Genomic DNA, 15,469 nt, shown 5'->3' on the forward strand with positions numbered 1-15,469 from the left:
ATCATTGAGTTATGTTGTGAAAAGCTGAGGACATCCATATGGTACCCCACTTGTCGCAGACTGCTAGCACGAGAATGACTGATTTATTCCAACTCTCATTTTCTGTTTATTCTTATCCATATGACCTCTAAAAAAATGCTTTAATTTTAATAACCAAACTCCTGTGTAAGACCTTATCAAAAACTTTCTAAAAATCCATGTATACTGTGTCCATCAATTCTTATATATCAATATTATTGGCAACTTCCTCAAAAAACTACAACAGGTTTGTCAAAGACAATTAACATTCACAAATCCGTGTTGACTAATCCCAATCAGATCACTATTATTCCAGGTTCTATTTACCATGTTGTTTACAATAGATTCTAGCATTTTCCCTATTGCTGATGTAAAGCAGATGGGTCTGTAGTTCCCTGTCATTTCCCATCCTCCTTTTTTAAATGGGGAGGTAGGGGGTGATAATTGCTTGCTTCTAATCTGTAGGAATCATTACAGAATCTATGATATTTTGGAAAATGCTCACCAATGGATTGACTATCTCTAATGCCACCTCCTTCAATATTCTGGGATGGAGACTTTCAAGTCTCGGGGACTTAATCACTTTCAAAACCATTAATTATTCTATTGCATCCTTCTTACTAATGCTTCATTCCTTCTACTTCTCATACTCCTGAGGCATGTGGATCTCTAATTCTGGGAGATCTCTTGCATTTTCCTCAGTGAAAACAGATGATAAGTAATAATTTAACTTCACTGTCATTTTCTATATTTCCCATTATAAATTCTACAAACTTTGTATTTGATGTTCAGCTGAGCTAACCATTTCTGTTAATGTACCATAGAAGCTTTACAGTACATTTTAAAAATTTTGCTATGTTGCATTCATACTCAATAATTTTCGATCAGCTTCTTGGCCTTCCTTTGTTATATTCTAAAACTTTCCCAATCCTCAGATTTATTGCTGTTTCTTGTCACTTTTCTTTTAATCGTAGACAATACCTTTCAGAGCCATAATTGACTGACAATTTTTTTTTAGTTTCTGCACTTTGAAGGAAAGTGTATGTGTTTTAAACCATGCAAAAGTCTTTTTTAAAGACTGTTCATTCCCTCTGTAAATTCATGCCTTTCAATGTATGCTTGCAAGCCAATATTTGCCTCATGCTACCACAATCTTCCTTCTTCAAATATAATTCCTCCCCTTCAGACTGAATTACCTAATTTTCAAACATAATGCAAAATACGATCTCATTCTATCATATTCAAAGCTTCTTTTATAACAAGACCATTAATTATACCTTTTTCATTGCATAACACCAGATTCAAAGTAGCTTGTCTTCTAGTCAGCCCTTGAGCATGTTGCTCGAGAAAACCATCCCTAAAACACTCAAGAAATTTGTCCTTCGCAGCTTTCATTGGTTTATTCAATCTACGTACTGACTGAACTTATCCACAGTTACTGCATTGGACATGCTGTATGCTTCTCTCCTCTCCTGAGTTATGACACATCCAACACCATTACAACTGTTTGGTGACCCATAAATAACTCCCACCGATATCTTCTGATGTTGTTTCTTAGTTTTACCAAAACAGATTCCAGAAATCATTCTTCCATTCCAATACCCACCTTTGCTAATGTACAGATTCCATTTCACATTAAAATTGTATTGCTGTGTCCTTTCCTTCTTGCCTATCCCCCCTAAACATTAAATATCCTACTCTAGGTCACCATAGAGCAACATTTCTGCAATGACATCTCTATTGCATCTATTTACCTCTATTTGTGCCTTTAGATCATCTAGACTCAGGGGATTCCAGCATTAATTGGTTTTCTTTGACTATGTGCCCTCATTCCCAATTGCCTCTGCCTGTATGTTTTGAACCTGCAGTGTCACCATTTCCCTATGTGTGTTTCTCTCTGCCTCATGGATGCACAAGAGATTCCAACCACTCAAAAGTTCCAAAATCCAAAGCTCAAGCTTATGCAGCTGATGACACTTCCTGCAGATGGTTTTGTCTGGGACACATGATATAGCCATATCTTTACACATATCACAGGATGTACACTCCCTTTGACCCTGCTGACTTTCTGTCTATAAATCTGAAAACTATTTGTGACCTTTAGACAAATATAAACAAACTGTAAAAACTGACTAGCAATCCAATTTCACTTACATTAACTGAAGCATATAAATGCGACGGTAACAGTTACCAGACTAATACCAGGAATGACCAGGAAAGGTTGGACAGGCAAGCTTTGTATCCAATAGATTTTCTAAGTGGAATAGGTGACTTGATTGAAACATAAGAATTCTGATAAAGGGCTTTTGCCTGAAACGTCAACTCTCCTGCTCCTTAGGTGCTGCCTGATTTGCTGCACTTTTCTAGCACCACACTTTTGACTGAAATATAAGATCCACAGGCAGCTTGACAGGGTAAATTTGGAGGCAATGCCCTTCTTATTGGGGAATCAAGAATTAACAGCCACCTTTTAAAATCTGTCTCAGTTGGCTGTGAGTCTTTGAACTCTCTTCCTGAAAAGGTGAAACTCAGTGTCTTTAAATATTTCTGAGATCAAAATAAATTCTTGATTATCATGGAGTTGCATTGTTAAGAAGTGTTGATGGAAATGTAATTCTGAAGTTACAATCAGATCAGTGATTATCTTTTTTGTTTAATTAATTCATGAGATGAGGGCATTGTCAGTTAGGCCAGTATTTATTGCCCATCCCTAATTGACCAGAGGCCAGTTAAGGGTTAACCACACTACTGTGGGTCTGGAGTCACATGCTGGCCAGATTCCTTCCCTGAAGGATATTAGTGATCGAAATGGGCCTATTCCCCCAACAATCGATTTTGTGGTCATCATTGGACTCTGGACACTAGGTTGTTTTGAACTCAAATTCCACCATCTACCATGGTAGGATTTGAACCCAGGTACCAGAACGTTACTTGAGTCTCTGGATTAGCAGTCCAGCAATTATACCATTTGGACATAATCTCCCCTCATTTTAAGACACAGCAGTTTCAAGGGACCAAAGGGCCTATTGATGCGCTTGTTTGTAAAATGCAAAATCATTTCAAATCTTGGGCTTTCACAATTTGCTCTGTAATATTGTTTACAGGATTATTTTTGTTATTGTTGGGTTGTTTTTTCCTTTCTTTTCTAAAATGTTAATGACTTCTAATTATGTGTAACAAAGCCCCCAAGCAATCAATTGTAAATTAGACCTTGCGAACATTTATTACAGTGATATATTTTCCTCTTCTATGCATTGAGAATGGGTTTGTTTTCCAAATAGGATGAAACCTTCAAACCCTTTCCTAAAGATGTTGGATACTTAACAGACCTGCGCAGTAAATATAGTTGACCAAAAAAATCTCAATTTAGGCTTAACCATTATGCTAACAAACAATACTGACTAGAAAGAAAATATGATACGAGTCAGCTGTCAGAGGATTAATAATAAAAAGGGAAAAACAGAAGATTCTGTGTTGCAAGATCCAAACGTGCAACTCTACTCACAGTTTCCGACATCACTGACTCCACATAATATTAAAACTCACACAACACCAGGTTATAGTCCAACAGGTTTAATTGGAAACACTAGCTTTTGGAGCATTGCTCCTTCATCAGGTGGTTGTGGAGTATAAGGAATAGAGAATTCAACGTTTCGAGCATAAGCCCTTCATCAGGAATAAGAGAGAGAGAGCCAAGCAGGCTGAGATAAAAGGTAGGGAGGAGGGACTAGGGGGAGGGGCGATGGAGGTGGGATAGGTGGAAGGAGGTCAAGGTGAGGGTGATAGGCCGGAGTGGGGTGGGGGCGGAGAGGTCAGGAAGAGGATTGCAGGTTAGGAGGGCGGTGCTGAGTTGGAGGAGCGCCTCATCTTCCGCCTGGGAACCCTCCAACCACAAGGTATGAATTCAGATTTCTCCAGCTTCCTCATTTCCCCTCCCCCCACCTTGTCTCAGTCGGTTCCCTCAACTCAGCACCGCCCTCCTAACCTGCAATCCTCTTCCTGACCTCTCCGCCCCCACCCCACTCCGGCCTATCACCCTCACCTTGACCTCCTTCCACCTATCCCACCTCCATCGCCCCTCCCCCTAGTCCCTCCTCCCTACCTTTTATCTCAGCCTGCTTGGCTCTCTCTCTCTTATTCCTGATGAAGGGCTTATGCTCGAAACGTTGAATTCTCTATTCCTGAGATGCTGCCTAACCTGCTGTGCTTTGACCAGCAACACATTTGCAGCTGTGATCTCCAGCATCTGCAGACCTCATTTTTTACTACGTGGAGTATAAGGAGCAATGATGAAGGAGCAGCACTCTAAAAGCTAGTGCTTCCAATTAAATCTGTTGGACAACAACCTGGTTTTGTATGATTTTTAATTTTGCACATCCCAGCCCAACACCAGCATCTCCAAATCATGACGAACGTCCAAACAATGTATTATGACGTGTCAATTCTGGCTTGTCTAATTGCACTCATAGATGTCAGTCAGAAGGCTTTTTGTTTAAGTCATATTCCAGAGCTTGAACAATAACCTTCAGGCGGACTTTCCGGTGTGTTACTTGGGGATTGCTGCACCTTTGAAAGTATAAAGGAAGCATTAAACCAAGACTCCCTGTCATGTGAATTTAAAGTATTCTATGACTTGGAATAAGAGCAGTTTAGTAATTCCAGATATCCTAGCCAATGTTTGTCATTCAATCAATATTGCAAAACAGGTTATTTTGATATTGACACGTTGCCACCTGTAGGGGTTTCTGGCATTCAACTTGACCACCAAATGTCTACCATAAGCTTGTTAAGGGAGTATTGATAGACCATAGTAAATGTAACTATACACAAGGGATGACAAGAAAGGACATCACTTGAATTCTCTGGACTAAGGCTCCAGTTCCATACATCTGACTTCACTATAAACATACTTGAAAACTCTTCTTCGTAGAAAGGTACAGTCAGACATTTATTCCACATTTCCTACATTGTAGAAGTGCAAATATTTCACATGATTTTTATTTTCTGTGAAGCATTTTGAAAATTTTGATGGATACGTAAGGCACTTTTGTGAATGCAAGCCTTAATTTTTGTTTTGCTTATGCATGATTGAACAAAAATAAAAGGAGGTTCTTTCCCAAAATTCCACAGGGTGGCCAAAACATTGGATTGTGCCTGAAAACATACTCTGCAGGTGCGTGTGCATGATATCCTGGACAACATGTTAAAGTCATGCTCAAGAAAGTATTCTGGCAAGTGGCTGGAAGAACCCAGCAAGCCAGGCACACCAGGAGGTATTCTTGGTGCTGCCTGGCTTGTTGTGTTCTTCCAGCTCCCTGCCTGTCTACTTTGGATTCCAGCATCTGCAATTGGTTTTTTTTGTCTCTATTCAAGAAATTGTTCAGGCAGACCAAAACACCACCATTGGCTCTTTGGGGAAGACAAAGAATGACAGGCTTTTTAACACTTACACACAAAAGACCTGTAGGCAGTACCTCATGCTGCCAGTGGGAAAAGGTTTTAGAGAAGGTTGATTTCAATGAATTATTCTCTGGAGATGTCAACAATGCTAAAAGCTGTTCAATTCTTTTTTGGAGTATTCAAAGAACAATAAGAATAATCTTCTCAATTTCTGTTCTCACGTCCACCCTGATTACCCATGGTGCATCATTCTGCTACATTCATTCTCTTACAATCACTGCACCAATCTTTGTTCCAGCTTTTTATATATCCTCATGCTCTCAGCTTTTTCAGGCTGTAATCTCGTTATCCAGAAACTTGGTTTAAGAACAGATTAGTTAAAAAGAGCATAAGGATATCTGGGGATAGCCAGAGGCAGAAAACTTATTGAAAGATTTCAATTGCACTGTAAACACAACTCGAGCAGTACATAAATACCATCTAAATCCCCAGTGAGATTATACCTCAACTTAAATACAATTTACAGAAGACTACAATTTTATTTATATGTGTGGCATGGGCCTTGAAACAATGTGTAGTGAATGATTGATCATAACCAAAATGAAGGATAATTGGATCAAACTTTTTTTTTATTGTGTAAGTCCAACTCGCAGCCGAATCTGACCAGTCAGGATCGTCTTGGAGATTTAGATATTCAGAACAGTTTGAGTATCATGAACTCTGGATCATGATACCAGATGATACCATGATACCCAGCTGATGTTATCATTGGACAAGTCCAATCCCAGTCTGAAGTATGGCTCAATAGACCTTTGTTTTATGTTTTAACAGGTTATCTTTCACTGAAACACCAATACGCAATGCTACAGATTTGCTATTAACAATAAAGAAGTTTATTGTGTAAAAGAAAGGAAGATAATCTAGAATAAATCAAATTATTTACAATATAAAACAAATTTAAAGATTTTCAAACGTGATAAAATATACTTGTAAAAAATCTAGTAACACTCCTTTACAGTAGTTATACCAGAAAGAGAATTTGCCTATTCTTCACACATATGATTTGACTTTGCTGTGGTTTTAATTACATGGTCTTGAGACTCTGGTTACCTCTTCCTTGAACCTTCATACAAACAAACTTAGGCTTTCTCAGCTTCAAATGACTTCTTTAGGATTTGAAGTAACACCTTTGGTCTGGCACTTAAAACTAATCTCTTTACATCAAGGCAACACATGCATTAACACCTCCATTTATGAGTTGCAACTGTTGTTCAAATCCAACTCTAGTCAAGACTTCTGCAAAACTACCAAACTGAAACCCAGAAGCTTTTTTCTTCCAAGCTATTAGTTTTTCCAATAATCAACACCAAAAAGAAATCTGACCTTCCAAAAGGAAAGCCTAATTCAATCCAAAGTTAAAAGTCACACAACGTCAGGTTCTTGTCCAACAGGTTTAATTGGAAGCACACTAGCTTTTGGAGTGACGCTCCTTCATCAGATGGATGTGGAGGGCTCGATCGTAACACAGAATTTATAGCAAAAATTTGCAGTGTGATGTAACTGAAATTATACATTGAGAAATTGATTGTCTGTAAAGCCTTTCATCTATTAGAATACAGTGATAGTTTCACTTCTTTCATGTATAATTCACAAAACCCTTTTTTAAAAAGTTGTATTCTCGGGTTAGCTGTTAACAATGGTGACCGCTAGGTCTAGCGATCACCATTGTTAACAGCTAACCTGAGAACGCAACTTTTAAAAAAACGGTTTTGTGATTTACACATGAAAGAAGTGAAACTATCACTGTATTCTAATAGATGAAAGGCTTAACAGACAATCAATTTTTCAATGTATAATTTCAGTTACGTCACACTGCAAATTTTTACTATGAATTCTGTGTTACGATCGAGCACTCCACAATCACCTGATGAAGGAGCGATGCTCCGAAAGCTAGTGTGCTTCCAATTAAACCTGTTGGACTATAACCTGGTGTTGTGTGATTTTTAACTTTGTACACCCCAGTCCAACACCGGCATCTCCAAATCATAATTCAATCCAATCACCCTTCCGATGAAAACAAAACTCCATTTCATATCCACAAACTTTCTTTCATGCTGTTTTAAAAATAAATATGCATGGCTAAATAAATATTTATAACTTTATTGTTAGTTCCTTTCAGCAGAAAGCAAAATTCATGTATATCTAAATCACACACCTTACATCACATACAGAGAGTTTGAAACATCATTGGAAATTCTCCCTTGCATATCCTAAGTCTGCAATAACCTCTTGAGGACAGAAATTGGTAAACCTAATATCAGGTCACTCGCAAAGATGTGATCTTAAAGGCCCTTCCCCAGGAAGGAATCAATGCTTGAAAGGCAGACTAAACAACACAAAATTTGAGAAATATATTGATGAGCTGTTTTACAATTTTATATGGAAGTGTCTTAAACATGAAGTTCACTGCACTTTTGTTGCTTTCTTTGTTGTCTCATTATATTTTATTCCTTTTACTCGCTCTCACCCAAGTGGGAAGTTCAACATGAGGAATATCCCTCACCATATTGTTAAAGTGATCTAACCAAACAAAGAAAAGATCTGATCTCTTGGGTGGATCTGTAGGGATAGCCAGCAGAGATGTTAAATATCTCTGCTATCTTTCTTTTCCCTCAGTTTAAAGTTATCTCTGCATCAGTATGTTTTGCCCAATTAGCAAGGTAAAAGTAAAATAGTCACTCTGAGTTTTCGCAAAATTTGACCTTATCCAGAAGTGAAGTGTACCATCGGAGTTTATAAATAAATGAAAATTCATGGATAATTTACATATTCTCTCAGAATTCAATCCCATTACTTATTCTTTTGCATTGTTCTCTATGCAATGCTTTTCACACACAGGTGTAAAGATGTGGTATAATTTACATCAACGTTACACTAAATACTTGATGCTTTGATTCTTGAGGAACTTCATGCCTTACTTGTTAAAATCTTCAGTAATGTTTTGAAAATGTAATCTATGTAATTCAATATAAATATATTGGCAAGATGCTTAAGCTTTACATTAAAAAGATGAAGTTCAGGCAGCATCCAACGAGTAGCGGAATCGACGTTTCGGGCAAAAGCCCTTCCGTCGATTCCGCTGTTCATTGGATGCTGCCTGAACTGCTGTGCTCTTCCAGCACCACTGATCCAGAATCTGGTTTCCAGCATCTGCAGTCATTGTTTTTACCTTATTAAAAAGATAAAGTCCAATGATAACTTTACTTGCAGGTAGAGGATTAGTGATATCAGGAAGTTAAAGCAGAGGTTTGTTCTGCTGTGTTCCCATGATGAACATACTCACGTGGTTTGGTAGTGCCTAAACTGTCTTTTGGAGGATCTAATGTTGTCATTTGGAATCCCATGAGATTTTAATGTGAATCACAGTTATAACATCCAATCCCAATGACACAGAAAATGTGTCAGAAGCAGGACCCAAGGCTAGAATAGGTATTGGGGACTTTACAAAAACAACTTATCAAGTATTTCTTTGCAGGTTCAGGGAGAAGAAGTGACACACCGCAGAAACCCTTCTCACCTTTGCCTAACATCAGATGAACTCGTGGCAACAACAGGGTGGGCACACCAAAAAACCTACAGATATTTTTAGTCCTTAATTCTGAAATGTGCTTTTCACAAGATGACAGCTATTGAGAAAAAAAAATGACTGTAAGTGCAAAATATAATGATAGAATCGTTTATATATACCATCTAAAGATTTTCAAGAAACTTCAAGGACACTGGACTTCTGTCACAAAAATGATGCGGGACTGATGACCTCTGCTTAATGCTAAATCACTACTTTCAGATTATATCACAAACTGTCAACATATTTCATGTTTCCTTTTGAGGAATACACAAAGATAAGACTAGTTTCAACTCCACTGGAATGTCCTGGTGGGACTGAATGCTCTTATGTGTTCCAGCCTAGGTTTGAACATTAATGTTCCATGATAGTCAAAGTTAAATAACCACCTCAGTTACTCCTATATTATAGGGAAAGATACTCTCTCATTGAGTATTAGAAACTAGCTACCTAGGAGAAAAACAGAAACTAGATGAGAAAAGGATTCTCATCCTTGAAGTTGGAGCTCAATCACAGTTGAGAAAAATCAGAATTACAGAATATTAACTAATTTGCAAAATTAAGGGTCAATGAACCCAACTTTTTAATTACCAACATCAAGTTCCATTGCAACAGTTACAATGTTTAACTGTCCATCCTTCACAATAACTCAGATCTATGTTTTTTATAACTGCATTCTTTTTCAATTCACCTATGATTTCTAATGTGTAAGTGTGCTGTGTTATGAATTCTTCTCATGGTTTATTATTAATAAACTCACTCTTGCTTAGCTCAAGAAAGTCAGCCTCTTGATTTTCGTGGAAGTATCATTGATGACCTGACCACTGCCTGATCGATATATGCCTTGGTAACCTTCCTTGGAGGAGGAGACTGTTATCTTGCCAACAGATGAGATCCCTGATGCTTCAGTAAGATTCTGATGCCCACTTTAAGTCCTAGGTCTTGGATCATTTTCGGAGCTGCATTAAGCAGATGAGTGACACTTGCCTTCCCCCAATCCAATCCACCCTCTCTTCAAATAATTTATTTTAACATCTTTGTTATTTATTGTTTTATTCTTTACATTCCAAATGTATATTAATTCCTTAAATGACGATATATATTTTTGATCTCTGCACTGACCATTGATTAATGGGCCCAGATTTTGCCAAAATAATAATGTTGTCTGGACTCTGTTGATTGATCCATTATTAATGTGTAAAGCTACCAAAATGATGTGATGAAGTGATCCTCCATGGAGCTTAAGTCATCGCGACTTGATGGATTACTTGCTGGACTATTTGCCAGTCTGAATAGAAGAATTGAGAATTGTTCTTTCAAAGAATAAATTGTTGTTGAATATTTTAGAAATATCACACTACTTTTTTTTAAAAAACTTGTCTATCCTTTCTTTATTCTCTCTCTTAAAACAAACTTTCATAATTCGCCTTATCACCTTCCTGTTGCTAATTTGACACTGAATTAATGCATTATAATCCACCCTCCATAGCACCCTCAGTCTATCATATATTTATTTCTAGGTCCTTAAATATCATTATTTGTGGAGATGCATTGCTTTTCTCATTATTGACCAAGGTCCCAGATCTCATGATGCTACAGCCATGTTGTATCAGCTCCCAATTCCAGTAATAAATATGTAAAAATAAATTTGCATTTACGGTGTTATGAGTATGTTTCTCACCTTTTGTCTTTGAGGATGGATTGGTTGAACTGAAGAGACTGTTTCCGTGCTTATGACTCTAAGATTCATTATCTGAAGTATAAATGAAAGTTTTATTCAGGGCTTGACATGAATTGCTCAAGTCCACCAAAAAAAATCAAATAATTATAGCAAAGATCAATACTGGTGGGGAGATGCATGGTTTTCTGGCATGGGCCAGAGAAGGATACATGAGGCAGTAGGGCGAATCTTAAATATAAATTATATGTCCACTGTCACTTAAGTTTTGCTGATAAATCCAAGTGCATTTAATTTGACATTCTGATGTGGCTCTGATTTATGTTGATTCTGATCTGCAATTTGAAAACTTGAAGTAGTTGCAGGAGATTTGGGGCCAAATTGGACCACAGTTTGTTTTTCTAAATGGGATGTAGGCATTCTCTTGAGAAACACAAAGTACACTTGCTAAAGTAATGGGATTGTCAAGCTTGCTTTTTGGGTGGTTAATTGGCCATAACCTGCAGAAACATCATTTTATATTCTGACAGTGCAAGCTTCAGAATTAAGCACTGCAGGATCTTACAGGCCAGGTACAAACTGAGAAAATGAACTGATCAGAGAAGGCAGTCATAAATTGTTATAAACTTCGAATAAACTAATCCTCATAACAGATGTGATTCCCACAGTAAGGGACCAGACTTAGCTTATTTAAGTGTTGAGAATGAAAAGGATATTTGAGCAGTGATTGGTTAGCTGTTGATTTTATGTCACTGAACAGCAAGTTCCATCAGTTGGCTGCTTAAAGACTACTTGATGCCAATGGGCAGCACCTTCTCTAATCTGGCCAAGGTTGATTGATCAGAATTAATCTACCCTGCAGGGAGAAGGCAATTAAAGTCGAGCTGGATTTAGCTCCGCAGTGTGAGCAGATGAACTGAAAGTGAATTTATTATCAAGGTCATGAGGTGTGAAGTTGACAAAGTTGCTGGAAAGGTGAAACAAAAGTTAAGTCAGCCAATTTGTTTGTCATGAATTGAGAGAAAAATCCATAAAATGCAAGTAACCAGGAAAGTAAAATTGGTCCAGATGATAAATAGTTACGTGAATAACAAGCTGAGCCAATGAAGAAGATTAAATCAAGCTTGTAAAATTTTGTAGCAGTACAGCTCCAATGTTTGACTAAGGAGCAATCCCAGCCCAAATATAACATGGAATAGCACAGCAGAGAATGATGTTATTCAGCCCAGAATCTGTACTGGCTCTTTTGAAAAACACTAAGGTAGTCTCACTCCTCTGTAATGGCCCCTGTCTGATTTTTGAGGCTTCAGCGATTAGGTAATCCACTTTTGGTAAAATATATTTCCTGTCAGTAGTAAAAATATGCAATCAAATTTATATCAATCTTGGGCACAAAGTTGATGGTTTCAGAGTTTTCTATTTGATAATTTGCTCATCAGGCCTATTTCTGGATCAATACGACAGTGATTTTTGTCACTGAACATTGTTCAGGCCTAGACATCAGGGCAGCAGGAATCCACGTAACACTTAAGAGTCATGAGAATTGGTCAATGAAGGAATAAGCAACAGTGGAGTTCAGCTGCTGCTCATTATTAAGTTAAGCCCATTTCCAGTGAAGCGATAATAGATTTTGATTTCAACAGCAGATTTCCAGAAAACACAAAAAGTTAGTTTTGTCATCGGCACTTGGCGCTACCAGTTAAGAGTAGATCATTAAAGGCTTATAAAGAAAGATAAGATCCATAAACTCAGAACAAAGTAAAAAAGTTACTGCAAAGTAGTAAGAGGAAATTTGTTTGGAAACAAACTGCAATACATCAGCAGTATAAGTGAAAATTAAGGAATTTTAAGAAAATTAAATTGAAACAATTTTACAATCAATGTATAAGAATAGTATAATAAAGCCCACAAGCCCTGTCAAATTACATCAATGCAAAAAAAAACTCTAGTGTAGTATGTTCTATTTTAATACGACTAGTTAAATAGCATGAAATAAAAGCTTACATTGAATCAAAGGCACAATCAAATGTTAAACATTATTTTAACTTCTCAGTGTGAGAAGTGGAAGAGGTAGCGAATGAAAAGTGATTCCGTTGAATGGGGTTGGGGTCTAATTCATAAAATCTGAAATAACAGTATTATATTCACTGTCATAGACCAGCGGAGTGAATGGGCACTCGGTTTTGGGATCAAACTACCATCTAATTCATTTAGAATCAGTGTATGTCACAGAATGTACAACAAGAGAAAAAAACATAATGGAAAAAAAAATCAAAGTAATTCCAAGCAAAAAAAAGATATTAGGTTTGCAACTGTGAAACATAACTGCAAAGCACTTCTAATTCTAATTAGAAGTCAAGAGAGAAATGAAAATAATTATAGGTTAGCCAAAGTGAAATGTGAATCATAGAGGATGGCTGCACAATTATTCAAGCCTGTGAGAGACAACTCTTCACACTCGGCAAGACTAACATTAGGACAGATCAATAAAGAGCAGCACAAATCCACAAGAGTTAAGAAATCATACACCAACACAAGGGCCAAAAATCAATATTTTCTCTCCCAACAAACTACTTGAAATAGAATATTGAAGTGAATATAACACCTCTTTCAGAGAAATGCAATCATCTAAGACCTGTGGTAGTCAGCAACATTGCCACTCCTTTCAAATGTCAAAGCAAAATTGCCCACTTTATAATCCAGTCAACATAATGCCAATTATCTGATCATATGATCAGCAGCATTATTGGCTGTTCAGTCATAAAATGAACCAGGACCACTCACCTCCAGACTTCATTACTGTCTTGGTCCAAACATGGGCAAAAGTACTGATTACAAGAGGTGAAATAGGAATGACTGCATTTGATATTAGGCAGCATTTGACCAAGTGTGGCTTCTGAAACCTTTACCAAAGCTGAAGTCATTTTGGATTAGATTCTCTACAGTGTGGAAACAGGCCCTTTGGCCCAACAAGTCCACACTGATCCTCCAAAGAGCAACCCATCCAGACCCATTTCCCTTTGACTAATGCACCTAACACTACGGGCAATTTAGGATGGCCAATTCACCTGACCTGCACATCTTTGGATTGTGGGAGGAAACCAGAGCTCCCGGAGGAAACCCACGCAGACACGGGGAGAATGTGCAAACTCCACACCGACAGTCGCCCAAGGCTGGAATCGAACCTGGGACCCTGGTGCTATGAGGCAGTAGTGCTAACCACTGAGCCATCATTCATTAGAGGAAATGAAATTTTCAAGGTTTTTACCTTGCAAAAAAAGATAAGTCTGGTTTTTGGAGGCCATTCATTTCTCAGGTTACTACACTAAGAATTGCTTCGGGAATTATAATTTGTCATTTCATCTGCTTCATCATTAACCTTCCCTCGAACATCAGGTTTGAAGCAGGGATTATTACAGATAATTGAATACTATTCAACACCATTCACAAATCTTCAGAGATCAAAGTCATCCACATCCAAATACAACAAGACCTGGACACATTTGAGCTTGGTCTCGTATGTGGACAGTAACATTCATGTAATGCAAGTACAAAGCAATGGACATTTCCATTTAGTGGCATTACCATAACTGAATGCCCCACCATCAGCAATACGACTGACCAGAAAAACTGGAATAGCTCCATAAGCAAATCATTTGCAATTGCAGTAAGATCTGGAAATTTAAAATTTGAGCAAATCACATTTGTGTCACAGAAGGGCCAGGCAATGACCATCTCCAACAGAGAAAGACTCATCACGACCCCTTTAACATTCAATAGTATTACCATCCGTGAATACCCCACAATTAACATCCCTGGGGCTGAACATTGTCCTGAAACTGGAAAAGCCATGTAAATACCCTAGCTACAAGATCCGGTCAAAGGCTGAAATTCAATGGTGACTGACTTACCTCCTGACTCGCCAAAGCCTGTACATCATCTACAAGGCACCGTTTCCCAGATTGAATGCAACTACAACAAGACTCAAAAACTTAATACCATTCAAGACAAAACAGCTTACTCCATTAGCACCACATCCACAAATTTTCACTTCCTCCACCATCAAGTTTCATGAGTAATACCATGTACAAGATGCATTTCAGAGATTTAAAAAAACTCCACAACAGGATTTTTCAAACTTACAACCACTACAATATAGAAGGACAATGCAGCAGATCTTTTTGAACACCACAATCTGCAAGCACACCTCCAAACCATTGACTTTGCTGACTTGGAAAAAAAATGCCATTCCTTCAGGGTCACTGGGTCAAGATTCTCAACCTCACTGTGTAACAGTATTGAACATTTCAGCAGTTCAAGAAAGTGGTTCAAAACCCCATTCGCAAAGACAACAAGGAATGAGAGGTTAATGCTAGTCCAGCCAGCCATGTCCACAGCCCATAATGAATAATAAAAACAAAATATTGTGGAGACAAGAAAATATCAGATGTTTGAAATTTTGTCGTGGATAGTTACTCACTCATCAAATACTTATTACCATCTGTGAGGCATTAATCAGGAGAATGATTATCTTAATCATATGAGGAACCTGCAACAAAACCCAAGAAGTCTGACATCATCCAATATAAAGCACATCATTTGACTGGCACCCATCCACAAATTAAACACTGACTTTTTCCACCATCGGTGGGCAATTGCAGTAGGATATACCATCTACAAGATGTGCAGCAACAATTCCCACGGAACATGAGATAAGACCTTCCAAACCCATGGCCTTTGAATTTCGC

This window comes from Hemiscyllium ocellatum, chromosome 16 (genome assembly GCF_020745735.1).
Source record: "Hemiscyllium ocellatum isolate sHemOce1 chromosome 16, sHemOce1.pat.X.cur, whole genome shotgun sequence".
NCBI lineage: Eukaryota > Metazoa > Chordata > Chondrichthyes > Orectolobiformes > Hemiscylliidae > Hemiscyllium > Hemiscyllium ocellatum.